A 21752-nucleotide genomic window follows, 5' to 3' on the forward strand; every position below is an offset into this window, starting at 1 on the left:
GAACAAGGGAGACAGTACGAGGCCAAAAGGAACACCGGAACCATCCACATGAACAACCATGCTCTCCCCAGAGGGGAGGACAGTGAAGGAACAACCTCTGAAGTCTGGCGGGACAGAAGCCACATCGGAGTGATCTGTACCGAGCGGGAGCCAAACAGAGCCGGCGAGATAAGGTAGTCGAGACAGAGGCCGGCGTAACACCCTCCAACCGAACGGAGGAGTGGCAACAGGGAAGCCATAGGACAGCTCAAAAGCAGAACCCTGCTACACTGTGAGATGCCCGGTTCACCGCCTCGCAAAAGGCGAATACCCTGAAGAACCCAAGGCGGAGGTCCTCCGGACCTGGGTAATCGAGCACCCAAGAGAATTTGGGTGACCTTCCCGAGAAAGCGGCCCGCACCTGGTAGCAGATCAGACTGAAGCGTAGAGGCGCCAAGAGGAAGGACTCATACCACACTACATCCGAAGAGGAGGAAATTGCAGCAGGCAAGGGAACCGCAGTCCTGCCAGAGCCAACGAAGAATCCGAGGGGCGCTCCAGACAACCGCACTCTCGACCATGTGACCACTAGCGCAGGGAAGCAATACCGCGGAAGGACGAATGGGCACGCATCTAGGACCCATGAACACTCCCTGGGATGAAGGGCCAACTAAATGAATGAGTACCACACAGCTCCGTGCAGCAGAGAGCAAGTAGAGCCCGTCCGGGTCAGGTGGACAGAATGAACTCCTTAGAGACGAGTGCAAGGTTTGCGGCAAGCATCGTTTCCCAAGAAAACAAAAGTATGCCGCAGGAAGTAGATGAGGCATACGTACGAGCAGCCCGTAAGCAGTGAGAAGGCCAACCCACCTACAGGAGGAGAAGGCATACACGGCCCAAACAACGCACAAGAACGTCCGCTCACTGCAAAAAGGTTAATTCAGCGAAAAAGGGGGCTCGCCACAGAGTGCCACAGCATGTACGGAATTGCAAAGTGCAACCTGAAAGGGAGTTATGCACAAGCCTAGTATAGCATGCGATGGAACGCAAGCAGTCCGCCCCGAAAGGGGGGAATTGTATCAGGCAAACTGCAGTCGGCAAGAGTGCAAAGGCCGGTCCCAAAGGGGAGTGATGCTTAAAGCCGTACCTACTTCAGAGAAGCAGGACATACCCTATAATCCAGCAGGAACGCAGGAGGTCCACCTAGTGAAAGGGGAACATGCACAGGGTTATCCTAGCATTCAGTGAGTGTGCAATAATACACCCAACACTGAACTCAGCGAGAGTGCAACTACTCTGCCAATGAAGGGGGATATGTACAAGTCCAGCACAGCCATCAAGGACAGCTGTGAATCTCATGAGCGTGCCAAATTCTGCCCATGGAATGAGGGGTGGCCACGCCCAAGGCCAGCACCGTATCCAATGGGAGTGCAAGCGTTCCACCCATGTTAGAGGGCAATGCTCATGGCCAGCAAGGTATCCGGTGAGAGTGTAGCATGCCGCCCAGAAAAAAAGGGGGGTAATGCACATGGCCAGCATCTCATCCAGGGAGAGTGCGAGCACCCCGCCATGTATGGGAGTCATACACATGGCCAGCATCGTACTGGTGAGAGACAAACACAGTCAGTGAGAATGTGTGTATGTCACCTGAGGAAGGAAGGAAGGCATGCCCATGGCAGGCAGCGAATCCAGCGAGAGTGCGTACACAGCCCACGGAAGAGGGGTCATGCATATGGCCGACAGCGGATCCAGCGAGAGTGCAAGCACCCCGCCATGTATGGGGTACATGCACATGGCCAGCAACGTACCTGCGAAAAAACAACCACAGACGGAGGGATGTATGTATGTATGCTGCCTATGGCCGGCAGCGAAACCAGTGAGAGTGCAGCATAGCAACATAGTACATAAGTACATCATAGCACATCAGAGAGAGTGCAGCGTTCCGCCTATGGAAGGGGGTCGTGCACATAGCCAGTACCGTATCCGGTGAGAGTGCAGTATTCCGCCTAAAAAGGGGGGTCATGCACATGATCGGCAACAGATCCAGTGAGAGTGTAGCGTTCCGCCTAAGAAGGGGGTCACGCACATGGCCGAGAGCGAATCCAGTGAGAGCGCTGCGTTCCGCCCATGGAAGGGGGTCACGCACATGGCCGGCAGTGAAACCAGTGAGAGTGCAGCGTTCCGCCTAGAGAAGGGGGTCACGCACATGGCCGACAGCGAATCCAGTGAGAACGCTGCGTTCCGCCCATGGAAGGGGGTCACGCACATGGCCGGCAGTGAATCCAGTGAGAGTGCAGCGTTCCGCCTAGAGAAGGGGGTCACGCACATGGCCGGCAGCAAATCCATAGAGAGTGCAGCATTCCGCCTATGGAAGGGGGTCATGCACATGGCCAGCACCGTATCCGGTGAAGGTGCAGTATTCCGCCTAAAAGGGGGTCATGCACATGGCCAGCCGGCAGCCAGGGAGAGTGCAGTATCCCGCCTAGGAGGGGGGGGGGATGCACATGGCAGGCACCATAACTGGAGAGATGATGAATGCTGCCTACGGAAGGGCCGCATGCACTTGGCCAGCGCCATATCCTGGAAGAGGGCAGGAAAACCACCTAAAAGGGGAAATGCCTTAGCACCGACGCAGGTTGGGAGCGCAACACTATGCCACCTGTGGAAAGAGGGCATGCAGACATGCAGCACTACTGATGAGGCTGCAGCGTCCTGCGCAGTCCAATAGAAATCTGTTATTATTATTTCTCTTTTTTTTTTTTTATTAAAAACACAGCTTCTCTGAGGCTAAAGGGGGGCCACCTATAGGGGCACAGATAGTCAGGAAAAGTGGGGCCAGCCATACAGGCCCATTGGGAGCCGGCCTGTACCCAAAGGGTTAACATGGATCCGGCCTGGAGGGCGGCACTGCGATCCCCTGGGGGCGGAGGAACCTCCCGGCGGGAAGAATTCGCGCCTGGAGAAGTTCCCGCCCCCTCCACCAGAGGCCGGAATTTTGCAGCCTAGTAGGCCGTGAAGCCGGGGTCTAAATTTGCGGCGCCCGGTATGTACCGCCGGGACCTGAGGGGAGTGACGCATCAAAACCGGCCGCGGGTGCCCACCCCGCGGGCCGGTCGGAATTGCGGCCCAGCAGGCCGCGAAGCCTGGGCCAAAATTTGCGGAGCCCCACCGACCGGCACCAACGGTCGGCCGGGGCCTGCTGCATAGAAGTCAAGCCCAAAGCCGGCCGCGGGAGCCCACCCCGCCGGCCGGAAGAGTCAGGGGCTCGAATGGCGGCTTGCCGGCCGCGGGAGCCCACCCCGCCGGCCGGAAGAGTCAGGGGCTCGAATGGCGGCTTGCCGGCCGCGGGAGCCCACCCCGCGGCCGGAAGAGTCAGGGACCCGGAATGGCGGCCTAGCAGGCCGCGAAGCCTGGGCTAAGATTTTTGCGGCGCCCGGCCGCACCAGGATACCAATGTCGGCCGGAGGTGAGGCCTTACTCTACAGCCGTCAGGAGCCTCAGGCTTTGAGCAACACTCCGGTAGGAGATGGGGGGGGGGGGGACCCAGAGAAATAAACTATGTCGCCGCTTCTGTAGCTGGCTGTGGGGACAGCCACTGGCTGCATGTCTATGGGGGCCAGGCAGGGAGCAGAAGGAGATTGCCGCTCTGCGGCACCCCAGGGGCCAGCATAGATCCAGCAGGGGACTAGAGGCCCAGTATGGGGGTCAGGCACGCAGGAGACCAGGGTGGGGGGGTGTGGGACGTAGGGCTGGAGAAGCCTCTCTCTTACCACAGCCGTCTTCACCCTCGGTCCATTCCAGCAGGGTCGCCCCTTCAGCTACTGGCACCGTAGTGGCAGGACGCTGGGAGAGGGACTTGGCGTGCGGGCGACCCTTGCGCTGGCGGGATGTAGGGGAGCTGGGCTGCCCTGATCCACCTTGCCTTCTGTGGGGGAGGCAGCAGTGCGGGTGACCGGCACTGGCGCAGCTCAACCCCGGGAGAACAGAGAGGTCTAGTGCGACTCTGTTATCCCTGATGATCTGGAACAAAAAGAAAAAAGTAAAAATCTAAAATTGAAACAAGGAGAAACCAGCCCTGCAGAGCAGGGAGTGTCTTGCCTCCTTGGACACTAAGCAAAAAACTGGCAGTCTCTCTCTCCAGGCTGAGGGTATAGCTGTGGAGGAGGGGCTTAACAGTCTTCACTTAGTGTCACGCCTCCTAGGGAGATGAGCTATACCCAAGGTCTTCTGTGTCCCCCAAGGAAACTGGGCGAGAAAAATTATTTTTTGTAGAACAAAAAGTTCTAATGTTCTGACGTCGACTACTGAACCAGGCGGCACTTATGTACTAAAGTGGTAGAGATCTGTAAAACTTTAAAGATCTGGCAGAATCTGTCTGCGTCCCGTCACATCTGTTATCCACAATGTGCCCCAAAGTAAAATAAAACATGTACACTGGTGAGTAGAGAGTTCATATAGATCACTCGTTTTCCGGTAGTGCATCTAAAATGGGCAAAACTGCACTTGTCAATCTGTGTGATCAGTAGAACTTTACATGGAATATATTGTCATTTGTAGATTCTGAGGGCATACGACAAATCTGCGACATGGGACTTCACCCTAATAGTTTTCAGGGTCTCCAACTCCAACTGAGGACAGTAGGACACTGATCTGGAAAGCTTATTGTATAAGTCTAGGGCCTGAAAGTTTGTCCTGGTCAAGTGATGCTCAACCAGGTTCATCCCAGAACAGTTATAAGAGGTCTCTTAAAGGGATTTTGATACTGATGACCTATCCTCAGGATATCTGATCGGTGGGGGTCCGACACCTGGGACCCCTGCCGATCAGCTGCTTGAAAAGGCACCGGCAGTCGGAACTAAACAAAGAAGGTTCAGAACCAGCAGATATTTCTGTAATAAAAGCCCATTTCAAGTGAATGGGTCTGCGTCCGCAGACGGTGGGCACACGGTCAGGAAACGTGTATTGTGGACCGCAGCACATGGTTGTGTGCATGAGGCCTTAGGGTCACTTACTGGTTAAATTAATGTTTGTAGGATGCTTGTTCCCAATTACAGCCCCTTATATAAGGTCCGGCAATCAGCCGATAAACAAGCAAACGTTTGTCAGCAGCACATCACCGCATGTACAGAGGGAAAGTGCTGCAATCAGTAATGGAAATAAACACATGGTCCTTCACCCCCAACAATTGCCCAGGGTAAAAGCACTTTTCTACAAGCCCAGGCCGACTTGCTGTATTGTCAACTGTCTGCTCATGTAAAAGGATCCTTGAAGGGAACCTAACTAAGCGTGACACAAACTAGTGACACATGCCCTTAGGGCTCAGACGTCCATATGCTGTCCGCAAAAATGCGGATCCATTTTTTTGCGGACAGTTCAGCATGTCCGCAAAAAAAAAAAAAAATACGGATTGCATAATTATTTTTTTGCTGATTCATAGACTTCAATAGGGCCATGTTCTGATTTTCACTGATAAGTATAGGACATGTTTAATTTTTTTTGCTGAGCGGTGCAAAAGAAAGAATGGGTCTCATAGAAGCGAATGGGACAGCAGCTGTCACGCTGGACAGGATACAAGATACCACAGAACACCACAAACAAGTGTCTAGGCCAGAAGCTGGGGATAAAATTTCACCTCCTTACAAATCCCTACCAGCTCTCCCTAGACTACTGTGCCCATGTTCAGACCCTGAAGGTGGGAATAAACGTGCCCCCGTGCCTAAGGCCGAAGATACCCTAAAATCCCTAAGATGGTGACAGGGGAAAAGAGACAGCCTGCTTCCTCAGGACCTGAAGTAGGCAGGCGTCTCCTTAACAGCCTAGACAGAACACCCAAAATCAACTTATCTTGTCACAGAGCAGAAATGGCAAATCCTTCCTTCCTTCCACAGAGCAAGACTGAAGCTATAAACCGCACGGAACACTGGGAAGAGGCGTGATTTAAACTCCTACAAACGACCCCACCCAGAGCACCTGAAGGGAGGCGGATACAGCTCAACTCCAAAACAAAAACAAAAAACTACACACGTGCTGCTAACCTGGCAGACCTCCGCACATAATCTGAGCAGGGCATGACAGTACCCACCCTTCTACGGTTGACCTCCGGACACCCCGGCCCAACTTTATCCAGGTGGGATCTGTGAAAAGCCCTCACCAGTCAGCTGGCATTAACATCCACAGCCGGAACCCACATCCTGTCCTCAGGGCCGTATCCCCTCCAGTGTACCAGGTACTGAAGGAAACCCTGAAGAACACGTGAGTCGAGAACCCTAGAGATCTCGAACTCTAAATTTCCATCAATCAGAACAGGGGGACGAGACGGCAATGGCGATGGTTCCACCGGTTTCACATATTTCTTAAGTAAAGACCTGTGGAACACATCATGGATCCTCCAGATCTGCGGAAGATCCAGACGAAACGCTACTGGATTGATCACCACAGATATTTTGTAAGGTCCAATAAACCTTGGACCCAGTTTCCAAGATGGTACTTTCAGTTTAATATTTTTAGTAGATAACCACACCAGATCACCTACACACAGGTCCGGAGCAGTCATACGTCTCTTGTCAGCCATTCGCTTGTACCTCTCACCCATCCTCTCCAAATTCACTTGAATCTTCCACCAGATAGAAGACAAGGCAGAAGAAAATCTCTCCTCTGGCATCCCAGAGGAACTAGTCTCAGAAAAGGTACCAAACTGAGGATGAAAACCGTATGCGCCAAAAAAATGGCGACTTACCCGTGGACTCCTGCCTACGGTTATTCAAAGCAAATTCAGCTAGTGATAAGAATGAGGACCAGTCCTCCTGGTTCTCAGCCACAAAGCACCTCAAGTAGGTCTCCAGGTTTTGATTAGTACGCTCTGTCTGTCCATTCGACTGCGGATGAAAAGCCGAAGAGAACGAAAGTTGGATACCAAGACGAGAGCAGAACGCCCTCCAAAATCTGGAAACAAACTGCGTGTCCCTATCAGAAACCACATCCGAGGGAATGCCATGTAATTTCACGATGTTATCCACAAAAACTTGAGCAAGAGTCTTAGCATTGGGCAGACTAGCTAATGATACAAAGCGAGCCATTTTACTGAAACGGTCAACAACCACCAAAATCACAGTTTTCCCAGAGGAACTCGGCAGATCAGTTAAAAAAGTCCATAGACAAGTGCGTCCAAGGACAAGATGGAATAGACAAAGGAAGAAGTGAACCAGAAGGTCGAGTGTGAGCAACCTTTGCCCGTGCACAGGTCTCACAAGCTGCTACGTAATCCTCAACACTCTTACGTAACCCGGGCCACCAGAACCTCAGGGAAATCAGATCAAAGGTGGACTTGCCACCGGGATGTCCCGCAAGGACAGTATCGTGATGTTCCTTGAATACCTTGTATCGCAATTCAGCAGGAACAAACAACCTACCTGGAGGACAAGAATCCGGAGCCTCCTCCTGGGCTCCCAACACCTCCATCTCCAACTCTGGGTACAGAGCGGAAACAACCACGCCATCAGCCAAAATTGGAGCAGGATCCTCTGAATCACCTCCCCCAGGAAAACTACGAGACAATGCATCCGCCCTGACGTTCTTAACCCCCGGGCGAAAAGTAACCACAAAGTTGAACCTGGTAAAGAACAGTGACCATCTAGCCTGTCTAGGATTCAGACGCTTGGCAGATTGCAGGTAAGCAAAGTTCTTATGATCAGTATATACCGTAACAGGCCCTCCAACCAGTGACGCCATTCCTCAAAGGCCAATTTGATGGCCAGCAATTCCCTATCTCCTACATCATAATTCCTCTCGGCGACCGAGAGCTTCTGGGGGGAAAAAAAAAGCACACGGACGCCACTTGCCAGGAGATGAACCCTGCGACAACACTGCTCCAACCCCCACCTCTAATGCATCCACCTCCACCATGAATGGCTGAGACACATCGGGCTGCATCAGAATGGGAGCAGACGCAAAACATTCCTTAATAGCCGAAAAGGCCTGCAATGCCTCATCCGACCAGACAGAAGTCAGGGGTTTTAAAATGGTAGGATAGTTCAAGATACATTTTCTATAATAATTGGTAAACCCCAAAAACCGTATCAAAGCTTTCTGATTGTCCGGTCGGTCCCATTCCAGAACCGCCCGGACCTTTTCGGGGTCCATACGAAAACCAGAGTCAGAAAGCAGGTAACCCAGAAACGGAAGCTCCTGAACAGTAAACACACATTTCTCCAATTTGACATACAATTTATTCTCCCGAAGGATCAACAAAATCTGTCTCAGGTGATCCTGATGAGTCTTCAGATCAGGAGAGTAAATTAGAAGGTCATCCAAGTAAATTACAACGAACCTTCCCACAAAATGGTGGAAAATATCATTGACAAATCACTGAAACACTGCTGGCGCGTTAGTTAACCCAAAAGGCATAACCAGATTCTCGAAATGACCCTCGTGCGTGTTGAAGGCAGTTTTCCACTCATCCCCCTCCTTGGTTCTGATCAGATTGTAGGCCCCTCTTAAATCTAACTTGGAGAACACCTTGGCTCCAACAATCTGATCAAAAAGGTCAGAGATCAAAGGAAGGGGATACGGATCACGGACCGTAATGCGATTCAATTCCCGGAAATCCAAACAGGGTCTAAGCGATCCATCCTTTTTCTTAACAAAGAATACCCCAACTGCAACCGGAGATTTAGATGGCCTTATATGACCTTTTGCCAAACTCTCGGCAATATACTTCCGCATGACCTCTCTTTCGGGTTGAGAAAGATTGTATAGCCGAGACTTTGACAACTTAGCCCCTGGGATGAGATTAACCGGGCAATCATATTCACGATGAGGAGGCAATTCCTGAGCCCCACGCTCCGCAAATACATCCGCAAAATCTGAGAGATACTGGGGTAAAACCGTAGTAGTCACCCCAGAGAGAGAGGCACTAAGACAATTGTCCGAACAAAATTCACTCCAACCAATAATCTGCCTTGCCTGCCAATCTATAGTAGGGTTATGTTTTATCAACCACGGTAACCCTAAGACCATAGGAGCGGGAAAGTCCTTCATGACAAAACAAGAAATGATCTCAACATGTGAATCACCCACCCTTAACTGAATACCATGAGCAATATGAGTGAGACTCCTTTGAGAGAGAGGGGAAGAATCGATTGCGAACACCGGAATCTCTCTTTCTAAGGTGCAAGTACTTAGGCCCAGATTTTGAAGAAAAAGATAATCAATAAAGGTTTACCCCAGCACCACAATCAAGGAATACTTCAAAATTAAATTTTCTTGAGTCTAGCGCCACCATAGCTGGAAGGAGAAAATGAGTATTGCAGGGAGATTGCATACTTGCTTGCACCGGCAGCCCATTGACACTACCAAGAGTCAAGGATGGTTTTTTTTCCTCTAAGTAAATCTCTTTGTGGTTCTTTATCATCAACACGCGATTTAACAAAAAGGACAAGCATAAACAAAATGACCACTTTCTCCACAGTAATAACATAGCTTATGCAATCTCCTAAAGTTCCTATTACCAGAACGGAACAACACCTGACCTAGCTGCATGGGTTCCTCCCCTACCCCAGGATTATATGTCATAATACTCTGGGCAACTGGTGGGACGAAACCACTCACAGAAGGGATCCCTCGCGTGCGTGCGTGTGGGGATCTTACACCTCTCTCTAATGCGTCTATCTAACCGTACAGCCAAAGACATAGCATTCTCCAATGTATCCGTGTACTCATGAAAAGCGAGGGCATCTTTTAATCTCTCAGACAACCCCTGCCAAAACTGACTACGAAGCGCGGGGTCATTCCACCCAGACTCCGTAGCCCATCTCCTAAACTCAACACAATACACCTCTGCAGAATGTTCTCCTTGTGATAAAGTACGCAACTTAGATTCTGCCATCGAGACCCGATCTGGGTCATCATAAATTAATCCCAAGGCCTTATAAAATTCATCCACCGACCGGGGGGCCAGAGAACCGGTCGGCAGAGAAAAGGCCCAGGACTGCGCGTCCCCTTTAAGCAGGGAAATGATTATCCCTACTCTCTGACTCATCACCAGATGAAGACGGACGCAGCTGAAAATACAGCTTGCACGACTCTCTAAAGCGTATAAAATAATCCATACCCCCAGAAAACCGATCAGGGAGAGCAACCTTAGGTTCAAGGCTGGACTGACTCCCACCAGCAGAGCCATGAAGCAGAAAATTCTGACAAAGTGAAACTGCATTGCGGAGGTCAGCTACCTCCCAAGTTAATTCCTGCATGCGATCAACCAACGAATCAATTGACTCCATCTCAAAGCTGCTGAGAAATGGCAGTCTAGGTTTTGGCGGGTTATAATGTCACGCTGGACAGGATACAAGATACCACAAAACACCACAAACAAGTATCTAGGCCAGAAGCTGGGGATAAAATTTCACCTCCTTACAAATCCCTACCAGCTCTCCCTAGACTACTGTGCCCACGTTCAGACCCTGAAGGTGGGAATAAACGTGCCCCCGTGCCTAAGGCCGAAGATACCCTAAAATCCCTAAGATGGTGACAGGGGAAAAGAGACAGCCTGCTTCCTCAGGACCTAGACAGCCTAGACAGAACACCTAGACAGAACACCCAAAAGAAAACCAAAATCAGCTTATCTTGTCACAGAGCAGAAATGGATAGATGGTCCTTCATTCCTTCCTCAGAGCAAGACTGAAGCTATAACCCGCACGGAACACTGGGAAGAGGCGTGATTTAAACTCCTACAAACGACCCCACCCAGAGCACCTGAAGGGAGGCGGAAACAGCTCAACTCCAAAACAAAAACACTACACACGTGCTGCTAACCTGGCAGACCTCCGCACATAATCTGAGCCCTTAGAGAAATACGGGTCACTTTCTTTAACCCATTTGCTACCAGTGCCGTACATGTACGGCGCTGGAGCGATAGGTAAAAATGGCGCCAGCTCGCACGGCCTGCGGGTCGCAGATATTTCAAACAACAATTACCGTGACTCACAATAATGCCGATTGCGGTATTAAAGCCTTTAGATGCCGTGATCAAGTGAGATCACAGCATCTAAGGCTACTTTCACACTAGCGTTAATATTTTCCGGTATCGAGATCCATCATAGGGTCTCAATACCGTAAAAAAACGCTTCAATTTTGTCGCCATTCATTGTCAATGAGGACAAAACGTAACTAAACAGAACGGAATGCTCCAAAATGCATTCCGTTCTCATACCGGAGAGCAAACCGCAGCATGTTGCGGTTTGCTTTCCGCCCTGGGATGCGGAGAAAAACGGATCCGTCATGACCCACAATGCAAGTCAATGGGAACGGTTTTCTCTGACAATAGAAAACGGATCCGTCCCCCATTGATTTTCAATGGAGTTCATGACTGATCCGCCTTGGCTATGTTAAAGGGGTTCTGCACTTTGTTTAACCACTTAAGGACCACAGGTTTATATCCCCCTAAAGACCAGGCCCTTTTTTACAAATCGGCACTCCACAACTTTAGCGGTTTATTGCTTGGTCATGCAACTTACCACCCAAATTAATTTTACCTCCTTTTCTTCTCACTAATAGAGCTTTCATTTGGTGGTATTTCATTGCTGCTGACATTTTTACTTTTTTTGTTATTAATCGAAATTTAACGATTTTTTTGCAAAAAAATGACATTTTTCACTTTCAGTTGTAAAATTTTGCAAAAAAAAAACCACATCGATATATAAATTTTGCTCTAAATTTATTGTTCTACATATCTTTGATAAAAAAATGTTTGGGTAAAAAAAAAAAATGGTTTGGGTAAAAGTTATAGCGTTTACAAACTATGGTACAAAAATGTGAATTTCCGCTTTTTGAAGCAGCTCTGACTTTCTGAGCACCTGTCATGTTTCCTGAGGTTCTACAATGCCCAGACAGTACAAACACCCCACAAATGACCCCATTTCGGAAAGTAGACACCCTAAGGTATTCGCTGATAGGCATAGTGAGTTCATAGAACTTTTTCTTTTTTGTCACAAGTTAGTGGAAAATTAAGATTTTTTTGGGGATTTTTTTTTCTTACAAAGTCTCATATTCCACTAACTTGTGACAAAAAATAAAAACTTCTATGAACTCACTAAGCCCATCAGCGAATACCTTGGGGTGTCTTCTTTCCAAAATGGGGTCACTTGTGGGGTAGTTATACTGCCCTGGCATTCTAGGGGACCAAATGTGTGGTAAGTAGTTTGAAATAAAAATGTGTAAAAAATGACCGGTGAAATCCGAAAGGTGCTCTTTGGAATGTGGGCCCCTTTGCCCACCTAGGCTGCAAAAAAGTGCCACACATGTGGTATCACCGTACTCAGGAGAAGTTGGGGAATGTGTTTTGGGGTGTCATTTTACATATACCCATGCTGGGTGAGATAAATATCTTGGTCAAATGCCAACTTTGTATAAAAAAAAATGGGAAAAGTGGTCTTTTGCCAAGATATTTCTCTCACCCAGCATGGGTATATGTAAAATGACACCCCAAAACATATTCCCCAACTTCTCCTGAGTACGGCGATACCACATGTGTGACACTTTTTTGCAGCCTAGGTGGGCAAAGGGGCCCATATTCCAAAGAGCACCTTTCGGATTTCAAAACAGCGTCCAATATACCTGTTAGGGGTTAAAAAAATCACATCTCCAGCCTGCCAGCGAACGATCGCCGCTGGCAGGCTGGAGATCCACTCTCTTACCTTCCGTTCCTGTGAGCGCGCGTTCACAGGAAATCTCGGCTCACGCCAGTCGGCGTTAGCGTAGCCTGGGAGCGCCGCAGAGATGACGCCTTTCGGCGTTAGCGTAGCGGCAAGTGGTTAAACTGATGATCTATCCTCTGGATAGATCATCAGCATCTAATCGGCGGGGGGCCCCCGACACCCAGGACCCCCACTGATCAGCTGTTTGAGAAGGCAGCGGCGCTCCGTGGCCTTCTCACTGTTTACCGCAGGCCCAGTGACGTCACGACTAGTATCACTGGCCTGGGTGCGGCTAAGCTCCGTTCCCTTGAATGGAGCTTAGCCCTGCCCAGGCCAGTTGACACAAGTCGTGACATCACTGGGCCTGCGGTAAATAGTGAGAAGGCCGCGGAGCTGCTGCCTTCTCAAACAGCTGATTGGCGGGGGTCCCGGGCGTCAGACCCCCGCCGATCAGATGCTGATGATCTATCCTCTGGTTTAAACAAAGTGCAGAACCCCTATAAAGATAATACAACCGGATCCAGCAAAAACGCTAGTGTGAAAGTAGCCTAAAGGGTGAAAAACCTGGACGCTCACGCTTCGGGGCTCCTTACTGGCATCCTCTGCGGTCAGTGAGGATGCCGGTAATTGATTTCAATACACTCAGCCTCGCTGAAGAGGCTGAGGGCATTGAAGCTGCAATTCTTATTTTGGCCACCAGGTGGCAGGCCAACATAAATGAGCAATGGTCAGTAATAAATGGATTTTAAAAATCCATGATTGTTCAGAATTGAAAAATAAAAAATTTATTTTGTATGCTCAATTGAGAGCTTCAATAAGGTTGATCGCACACATTAAACATTCCAATGTGACCACGGCATCTGACAGGTGCAGACGCAACAGTCGCCTGACAAACTGAGCAAAACTTATGCTCAAAATAACGGATCCAGTTTTCTTTTATTTTTCTGTTCTTCTGACCGATCAGAAGAATGGAAAGTTCAATGCAGATGTGAACTCGCCCTAACCTGTATCTGATTTAGGAAAGATAAACCCCTCTCTTCCTACGGTGCGAAGCCGGTAAAAAGAAACATCTCAGGAAGACCTGGGACATGTAGTAATTTACTCCAAATCTTAACCATAAGATTCATTGTATGGATCAATTTAGAAGAACCAGCCCGCCCGAGCAATCCGTTCAGGATGCATCGGGATGTCTTCAGTTCAGTCTTTTTGACTTTTCAGGACGGAGAGAATACCACAGCATGTTACGGTTTTATCTCCGGCCAAAAAGACTGAACACTTGCAGGAATGCCAGATCCGGCATTCATTTCCATTGAAGTGTATTAGTGCCGGATCCGGCATTAAGTGTTCCGGCAAAACGGAACCAGCATTCCGGTCTGCGCATGCGCAGACCAATTTTTTTTTTTTATAACGGATCAGTTTTTCCGGATGACACCAGAGAGACAGATCCGGCATTTCAATGCATTTGTCAGAGGGATCCACATCCGAATCTGTCTGCATACGTTTTTCCGGAACTGCCTGCCGGAATCCTCTGCCGCAAGTGTAAAAGTACCTCAAGAAGATTACTGCACATGTCATATGCAATTATCTGTTTAGAGCAAGATGTAGCAACAAAAGTGAACTAAAGTTGATACTCGAAACAAAACAAAAAAAAAACAAAAAAAAAAACAAAACGCAACTTCTCTGTGAATTATGAGTTGCCCCCCCTAAGAGCCTGTAAATAACCACGGACAGATATGGGACACCCCAAAATAACTCATAGTGAAAGAGTCCTAATAAAATGACACTGTAAAATTAAACTGACGGATGATTATCTATTTTCAGGGCCAAAAATGTACATCATGTTTTCTTGCATGTTGTTCCACAGAGACCACACACACCACTAGATATCGCACAGGACAAGCTCCTACACCGCCAATAGCTATTTGTCCAAAGATCACAATTTGTCATCGACCTGATTGTTCTAGGCTTCGGTCCCTCGGCGCATAGTTTGCCGTCGCGGTGAACAGAAAATGTTCTGGAATTTAAATAACCCATATTTATTGCACCTCCCTAATGAACTGTTCTTGTAACCCTGTCAAAGGAGTCTGACATTTATCTGACGTGATCACCCCACAGGGAAACATGGATGCCTTGTTTTATGTAGATCACCGGTTACAAGATAATAGATGATTCCCTCCCAGTGCTGCATTTCCATTAGTCCATTACTAATACAGCAGTTGTAGACGGATTCAGAAAACAGTCATTTACCAAATCTGGGAAATAACAGCACAAGATCAGAAGCGTCTATTCTATATCGTCATTAGCAAGACAGAACTGGGCAGATACACTGCATCCACTGGTGACACAAACACCGCACAATTCTTTACACCGGGTTCAATTATGGGAAAAGATAACTTGTTGGAAAATCTCTTGGTGTCTTTCCTTGTAAAATCCATACGGTTATAATTCTGCAAGGGAGGAATGGGGTTAAAAGGTGGACACAGACCTGTATACAGTGAGAACCAGCTCTTTGGTTCCCCCCTGCAGGACCTCCTCTAAAAGCAACATACAAGGAGCGGGGGAGCAGTATACTTACCGTCCATGCGGCTCCCGGGGGCGCTCCAGAATGACGTCAGAGCGCCCCATGCGCATGGATGACGTGATCCATGCGATCACATGATCCATGCGCTTGGGGCGCCCTGACGTCACTCTGGAGCGCCCCCGGGAGCCGCATGGACGGTAAGTATACTGCTCCCCCGCTCCCCGCTACACTTTACCATGGCTGCCAGGACTTTAGCGTCCCGGCATCCATGGTAACCATTCAGAAAAAGCTAAATGTCGGGTCTGGCAATGCGCCGAAACGACGTTTAGCTTAAGGCCGGATCCGGATCAATGCCTTTCAATGGCCATTAATTCCGGATCCGGCCTTGCGGCAAGTGTTCCGGATTTTTGGCCGGAGCAAAAAGCGCAGCATGCTGCGGTATTTTCTCCGGCCAAAAAACGTTCCGTTCCGGAACTGAAGACATCCTGATGCATCCTGAACGGATTTCTCTCCATTCAGAATGCATTAGGATAAAACTGATCAGGATTCTTCCGGCATAGAGCCCCGACGACGGAACTCTATGCCGGAAGAAAAGAACGCAAGTGTGAAAGAGCCCTTAGCTCTGTTACAGGGGTTATCCCATGACTAATGTAAAAAATGAAAATCACACATTATAGTACACGAAGACCTCTTTCTAACAAAGCTAGAACCAGCCCTGTACCTCACATGGATCCAGAGATCTCCCCATTCATTGCTCTGCTGGATTTATATCAAGCTGGCAGCTCAAGGGAGTGTCTTTTCTGCTGCAGCTCAGGAGGCGTGTCCATGCTCTCCCTATCGCCGCAGCTCAGGAGGCGTGTCCATGCTCTCCCTATCGCCGCAGCTCAGGAGGCGTGTCCATGCTCTCCCTATCGCCGCAGCTCAGGAGGCGTGTCCATGCTCTCCCTATCGCCGCAGCTCAGGAGGCGTGTCCATGCTCTCCCTATCGCCGCGCTCAGGAGGCGTGTCCATGCTCTCCCTATCGCCGCAGCTCAGGAGGCGTGTCCATGCTCTCCCTATCGCCGCAGCTCAGGAGGCGTGTCCATGCTCTCCCTATCGCCGCAGCTCAGGAGGCGTGTCCATGCTCTCCCTATCGCCGCAGCTCAGGAGGCGTGTCCATGCTCTCCCTATCGCCGCAGCTCAGGAGGCGTGTCCATGCTCTCCCTATCGCCGCAGCTCAGGAGGCATTTGAAGGATGAAACTGAGCATGTGCAGGTGGTGCTATACAGATACATTTTATTGAATAACTCTGTGGCTATGCAAATTTTTTTATTAAATGCAATTACAAAAGTATTCAGATCCAGGGGCTGGTTTGAAAACCATAGAATATTTTTCGTGGGACAACCCCTTTAAATGAAGCCAAGTCACAAACGGGTCCGTGGCATCTAAAGTAAACAATTTTTTCTATACGTGGCGTGTGAATGGGCCCTAAGAATAAATCATAGAATCTAAAGAGCAGTTACCATTCTGGACAGTTTTTAATTTTTTTTTATTACTGCATGTGAATACTGTATGAAGTCCTCGCCTAATTTGTTACCAAACCCTCAACGTGTGAACTTTGTCTAGGGTGCACTAAGCAGCAGGAGTTTTCAGGGCCTCCATACACTACAGAGCAATTTATTAGAAAAGTAATCCCTGGCTTTGTCTAGGTGTAAATGTTGATACAGGTCCACCTTTCAAGAGGACCTTTCATCTGTTTAACCCTAGTCTAATTATGGTCTTACCTTATAGGGCGGCCCCCACTGATGTCATCACACTTTTTTCTTTCCCAAAGACTGAGCTCCTCCCTGGCTATGAGCGGTGCGCTCACAGCCAGGGAGAAGAGAACCACTCCAGCCTCCGCCTAGTATAACCAAGTCGGCTAATTAGAATATAAGGCGCCAAAATCAACGGGGGACAACAGCGGACGAACTTTGAAAAAAAAAAAAAAAAGTGTGATGACATCAGTGGAGGCCACCCTAGGTCCTCTTTAAACCTTCCCAGGGCTAGTGACAGACATGTCTGACAACAGGCAGAAATCTCACCAAGTCCCATTTTGGAGAAACCTGCAGATCACCAGCAAGCACGCCCAATACAGCTTTGAAGAATCAGCTGACTGACTTTGTGAACATCGGATCCAATTTGGTGCTGTGTCAGCTATTTATCATGACAGAAACAGCGCCTGTTGACTAGGCACACACTGATGGGCTGAACCTAGCCTATGGGCATCTTACAGAAAACTTGACTAATACTAGAACATCACTGCAGAAACTTTAGGTCTGGTTGCATTAGGAACAGTTTGTAGGATCTAGGGATACCTCTGGTAACACTACATCAGATTTTTATATGAAATCGCAATCCTTCTCGAACTGATAGTCCAAGCCAGCAATGCAATGGATGAGGCGGGCATCAGGAACTGGTAAAGCACTGGGGTTGCACTCCATAACAGTCCTCAGTGTCTTGGGGTCCCAGAGGTTCAAACCTCTTAGTTCATACTGGAAAGAGTTACAGCATTTTTCATTGCAATAGTTTATTGTACAGGGCAGATTCTTAATATTGATGAAGAAGAATACCACATTAGTGACATTCCCTCCGATACCAGCTAAAAACCATGTGCATTTCTTACATGCAGTGAACAGTTCTTGGAAAATCTCCTAGAAGGCTACGCTCACCAACGCTGAAGATGGCGTAGACTTAGACATGCTATCTAGACCTGCACAGGGGCTCAGGCTGGATGAGAAGTGTGGTGCATGGGGATAAATGGTGTTCTCCGACTATACCACCTACTGGTTGGCTTACTTTGAGACAGAGTTATACACCAGACTTGCAGGCCAAATTTGATGCAAAAGGGTGCATCTTAAGCCCCACCACATTTTCAATCAAGTCTGAAAAAAGTGTACGGGGGATACTATATCTCCTTATGGAGAGTGCATAATCAGAGTGAGGAGCCTTATAGGCCAGGCAACGCTCCTCTGGAATTCTGGGAACAAGGTATACAAATGAGCTCCTAGCAAGTTCTGCCTCTGCTGCTACCAGATGTAAGGCAGCTATCCTATAAGTCAATGTTCGTCTTTAAACAGGCCTTGGGGCGTGACTTGGACAATAACTAAGCCAGCACCTCATCTGCAGAAAGTAGTTTTGGGGTGATTGCCCCTCATCAGTGCAGAGCAGAGTGTACTGGCTGAACTGGGTGAGAGGCCTAGTTGAGGATCCGGGGGGGGGGTACCAGATCTCCTTATGGATAGAACCTAATCGGCGTGAGGAGTGAAAAAAGCGTACAAACCCTAGCTGCGCCACTTTTTCAGGCGCAGACACTAGTAAATCTGGGCCGATGAGTATGTCAGACACAAGGGTTATTGATACTCTATGATCACACTGTTGATGTCCTTGTCTTCAGCACAATGGGATTTTAGTTCTATGCACCAGTTGGTTTATGATGAGCCCTGAAATATTTGTATTTCCATTTCCAACTACTTAAAATGGAAAGATTTAGTGGCAGCTATGAAATGATGCTCATTACAGAAGATCCATTTCCCATAAAGTTGGTATGGAGCCAGTCCAGAATCATCCGTCTGGTTTACTTACAACCCAGGCACGTGGGTGTATTGCTTTGTGATGTGCTAGCCATAAATTTAGTGCCAAAACTAGGACTGGATCTTTTCCAGGGAGAAGTCCCATAGTCCTTGCCAATGAATGAGCTTGTTACTCTTGCTGGTAAATCTACCCTCAATATAGCGTTGGGAGCAGGACTATGGGTGCTGCGGCATTATGAGAATAATGATCCAACGCGCCACGTAGAGGGTATGCCTGACGTACTGCAGACATCTGGCATCACCCTTTACTAATGCCTTGTCCGGGCCTAAGCCTGGCATAAATCTTGGTAATCCATGACATACAGCTTACAGCGATCGGCTTAGCACTAAACAAATACAAACTGCCAAGCCACGACCAGGGTGATCGCAGCAGAACAAAGTCAGTACGGCTGATATCACGCCATCAATATACATATGGCGGTGCTAACTAATCGGACATGATGGAATATTTTCCTGTTATGGATATTCCATACAGCTGCTGTATACATGTGAATGCACCCTTAGGCCTCATGCACACAAACGTGTCCGTTCCGTTTTTTTTTTTTGCGGACGGTATATGGAACCATTCATTTCAATGGGTCAGCAAAAAAAAAAAAAAAAAAACGGAAGTTACTCTGTGTGCATTCCGTTTCCGTATGTCCATAAAAAAATAGAACATGTCCTATTATTGTCTGCATTACGGACAAGGGTAAGACTGTTCTATCAGGGGCTGGCTGGTCCGTTCCGAAAAATACGGAATGCACACGGACGTCATCCGTATTTTTCGTGGATCCGTTTTCTGCGAACCGCAAAATACATACGGTCGTGTGCATGAGGCCTTACAGTTTCTCTCTCGGGAGTTTTCCCAGAACCATATAAGTAAAAGCACTATATAAAAAGGTGGTAAGTTGCTGCTGGCGCACAGCTTCTAAAAGGGGACAAGACCCCAATTGTGGTAACATAAAAACTGATGCTATTCTTACCTTTCTCCAGCGCCATTCTCTGTGCTACCAGTCCGGACCTCTTGCTGCTGCAGCCAATCAGTGCCCTAAGCAGTCTACTACTGATAACGGTGATTGGCTGCAGCAGTCACATGTGCAGGTGTTCGGCACATGACCCTATAGCGACACGTCACCCCTGCAGTTTGCAAACAAGCAGCAGGTAAAGCACTGGACCAACACAGAGAATGGCGTCAGAGGAAAGCAGAACATCATTGTTTATTTTAAGATCAGGGTCTTGCTTAAGACTTTAACTATCTCAGATAACCCCTTTAAAGGGAACCTGTCATCAACTTTATGCCAACCTCACTGGGGGCAGCATAAAATAGTGACAGAAATGCTGATGTCAGCGGTGTGTCACTCGTGAGCTAAAAGTAAGTGGTCGCTGAGAACCAGCATCATAATCATTGCAGCCCAGCCTTGAAGAGAGTCAAATCTACTTGAGAAGAGTCCTGGTTATTCCTAATCTCCTGCTCGCTCACCCATCTGCTGATGATTGGCAGTTCTCTCCTAGACAGAAAGGGAGAAAACTAGGTAGAAGCCTGTCAGTCATCAGCAGGTGGGCAGGAGAGCAGGAGATCATGGATGACCAGGACTCTTTTCCAGGCCCAGTCTGCAATGATTGTGATGTTGGTTCTCGGCAACCACTTACTTGTAACTTATAAATGACAGACCGCTGAAATCAACTCACCTGTCTCTACTTTATGCTGCCGTTAGTATGGGCAGCATGAAGTTGATGACAGGTTCCCTTTAAGTTATTTATTGAAGGGGTTGCCCAGGGGAGTGGGGGTTTATATAATAAACCAATAAATGAAGCATAACAAATTGGTTTATTCCCACACCATTCCAGCACCCTGCGCTCCAGCTGTGACATCCCTCTATACCCAAAAGAATGCTGCAGTCAATCACTGAGACCAGTGGGCATGTCACCACTACAGCCAATGTAGACTGCTGAGAACACTGATTGGCTGCAGCGGGCACGTGCCATATCCAGGCATGTTAATACTGCCTTTTATACACCAACAGTGTCAGGAGTGTCGGAGGAACGCCACCGAGAACAGACATTTTTACTCTAAGACAATGTAGAGGCTGTCCAAGAATTTTAGCTTGCCATCATCCTGCATCTAGGGTATCCGGGCAGAGCCATATGTCGCTGGTTATACAGTCATTCTTCCGTCCGTCTGTCCCCTACGTCTTGACTACCTAATTGAAGCTTAGCAAAACCTATGGTACAGTTGGAAGAGAACATGACAATGGCTACCACAGCCTGCTCAGGCTCAGTACCATACGTACACAGAGATGCTAGATCAAACCAAAAGGGGAAAAATGGTGGCATGCTCCGCCACATATGGCTTTTCAGAGGTATTCTGCCCTACAAGGGACATGCAGTGGAGACAAGTCAAATGACCATGGTCTGTGCACTCTTTGCTGCAACGTGTTCACACGCAACGTGTGGGATTTTATATGGAAATTAGGTGTGGCACGTGCTCCGAGGGTAGTCTCAGTAAGCCCATCCAACACCTTGCCTTGATTGATAAGTCAAGCCTCTTCAGACACAAGCTGCCCATTCCAAGCACATGCGCAGTATGTTCTCTGCTGTGGGGAACGACTTCTAGGATGTCCTGAGCATGTGCCATCACTACACCTGGAACAGCCAGGATGCAAGGACACCCAAAGACGTTGGTGGCCAAGAGGAGGAGCTGGGAGGTCTTCGCAAGAGAGACCCGGAGCACTTGCTGGGATTAGGAACACCATCGGGGCGCTTGCACCTAATTTGCATAGAAAATAAAAGTTTTTTTCTCTCCACGATGAAGAGGTTAGGACAGGACAGAGGACACTTGTTGCTGGGAGCTCGAAATCTGCTGGATCTAGAAGAACCTTGTATTGGTGTGTGTATATAAGTAAACATAGCCTTCTACTAGATCCCCAGGGATCAACACAAGATAACCAAACCTCAAGGAGATCTACAGCAAGA

At 48.5% G+C, this 21752-nt stretch overlaps 1 protein-coding gene across 3 annotated transcripts in view; it reads right to left on the bottom strand.

Moving 5' to 3' along the window:
- The window catches only part of MAP3K7 (mitogen-activated protein kinase kinase kinase 7), a 91736-nt gene that overhangs the window by 69335 nt on the left and 649 nt on the right, over positions 1-21752 (bottom strand). The window lies entirely within an intron of this gene.

The sequence above is a fragment of the Bufo bufo genome, chromosome 4 (assembly GCF_905171765.1).
Source record: "Bufo bufo chromosome 4, aBufBuf1.1, whole genome shotgun sequence".
Classification (NCBI taxonomy): domain Eukaryota; kingdom Metazoa; phylum Chordata; class Amphibia; order Anura; family Bufonidae; genus Bufo; species Bufo bufo.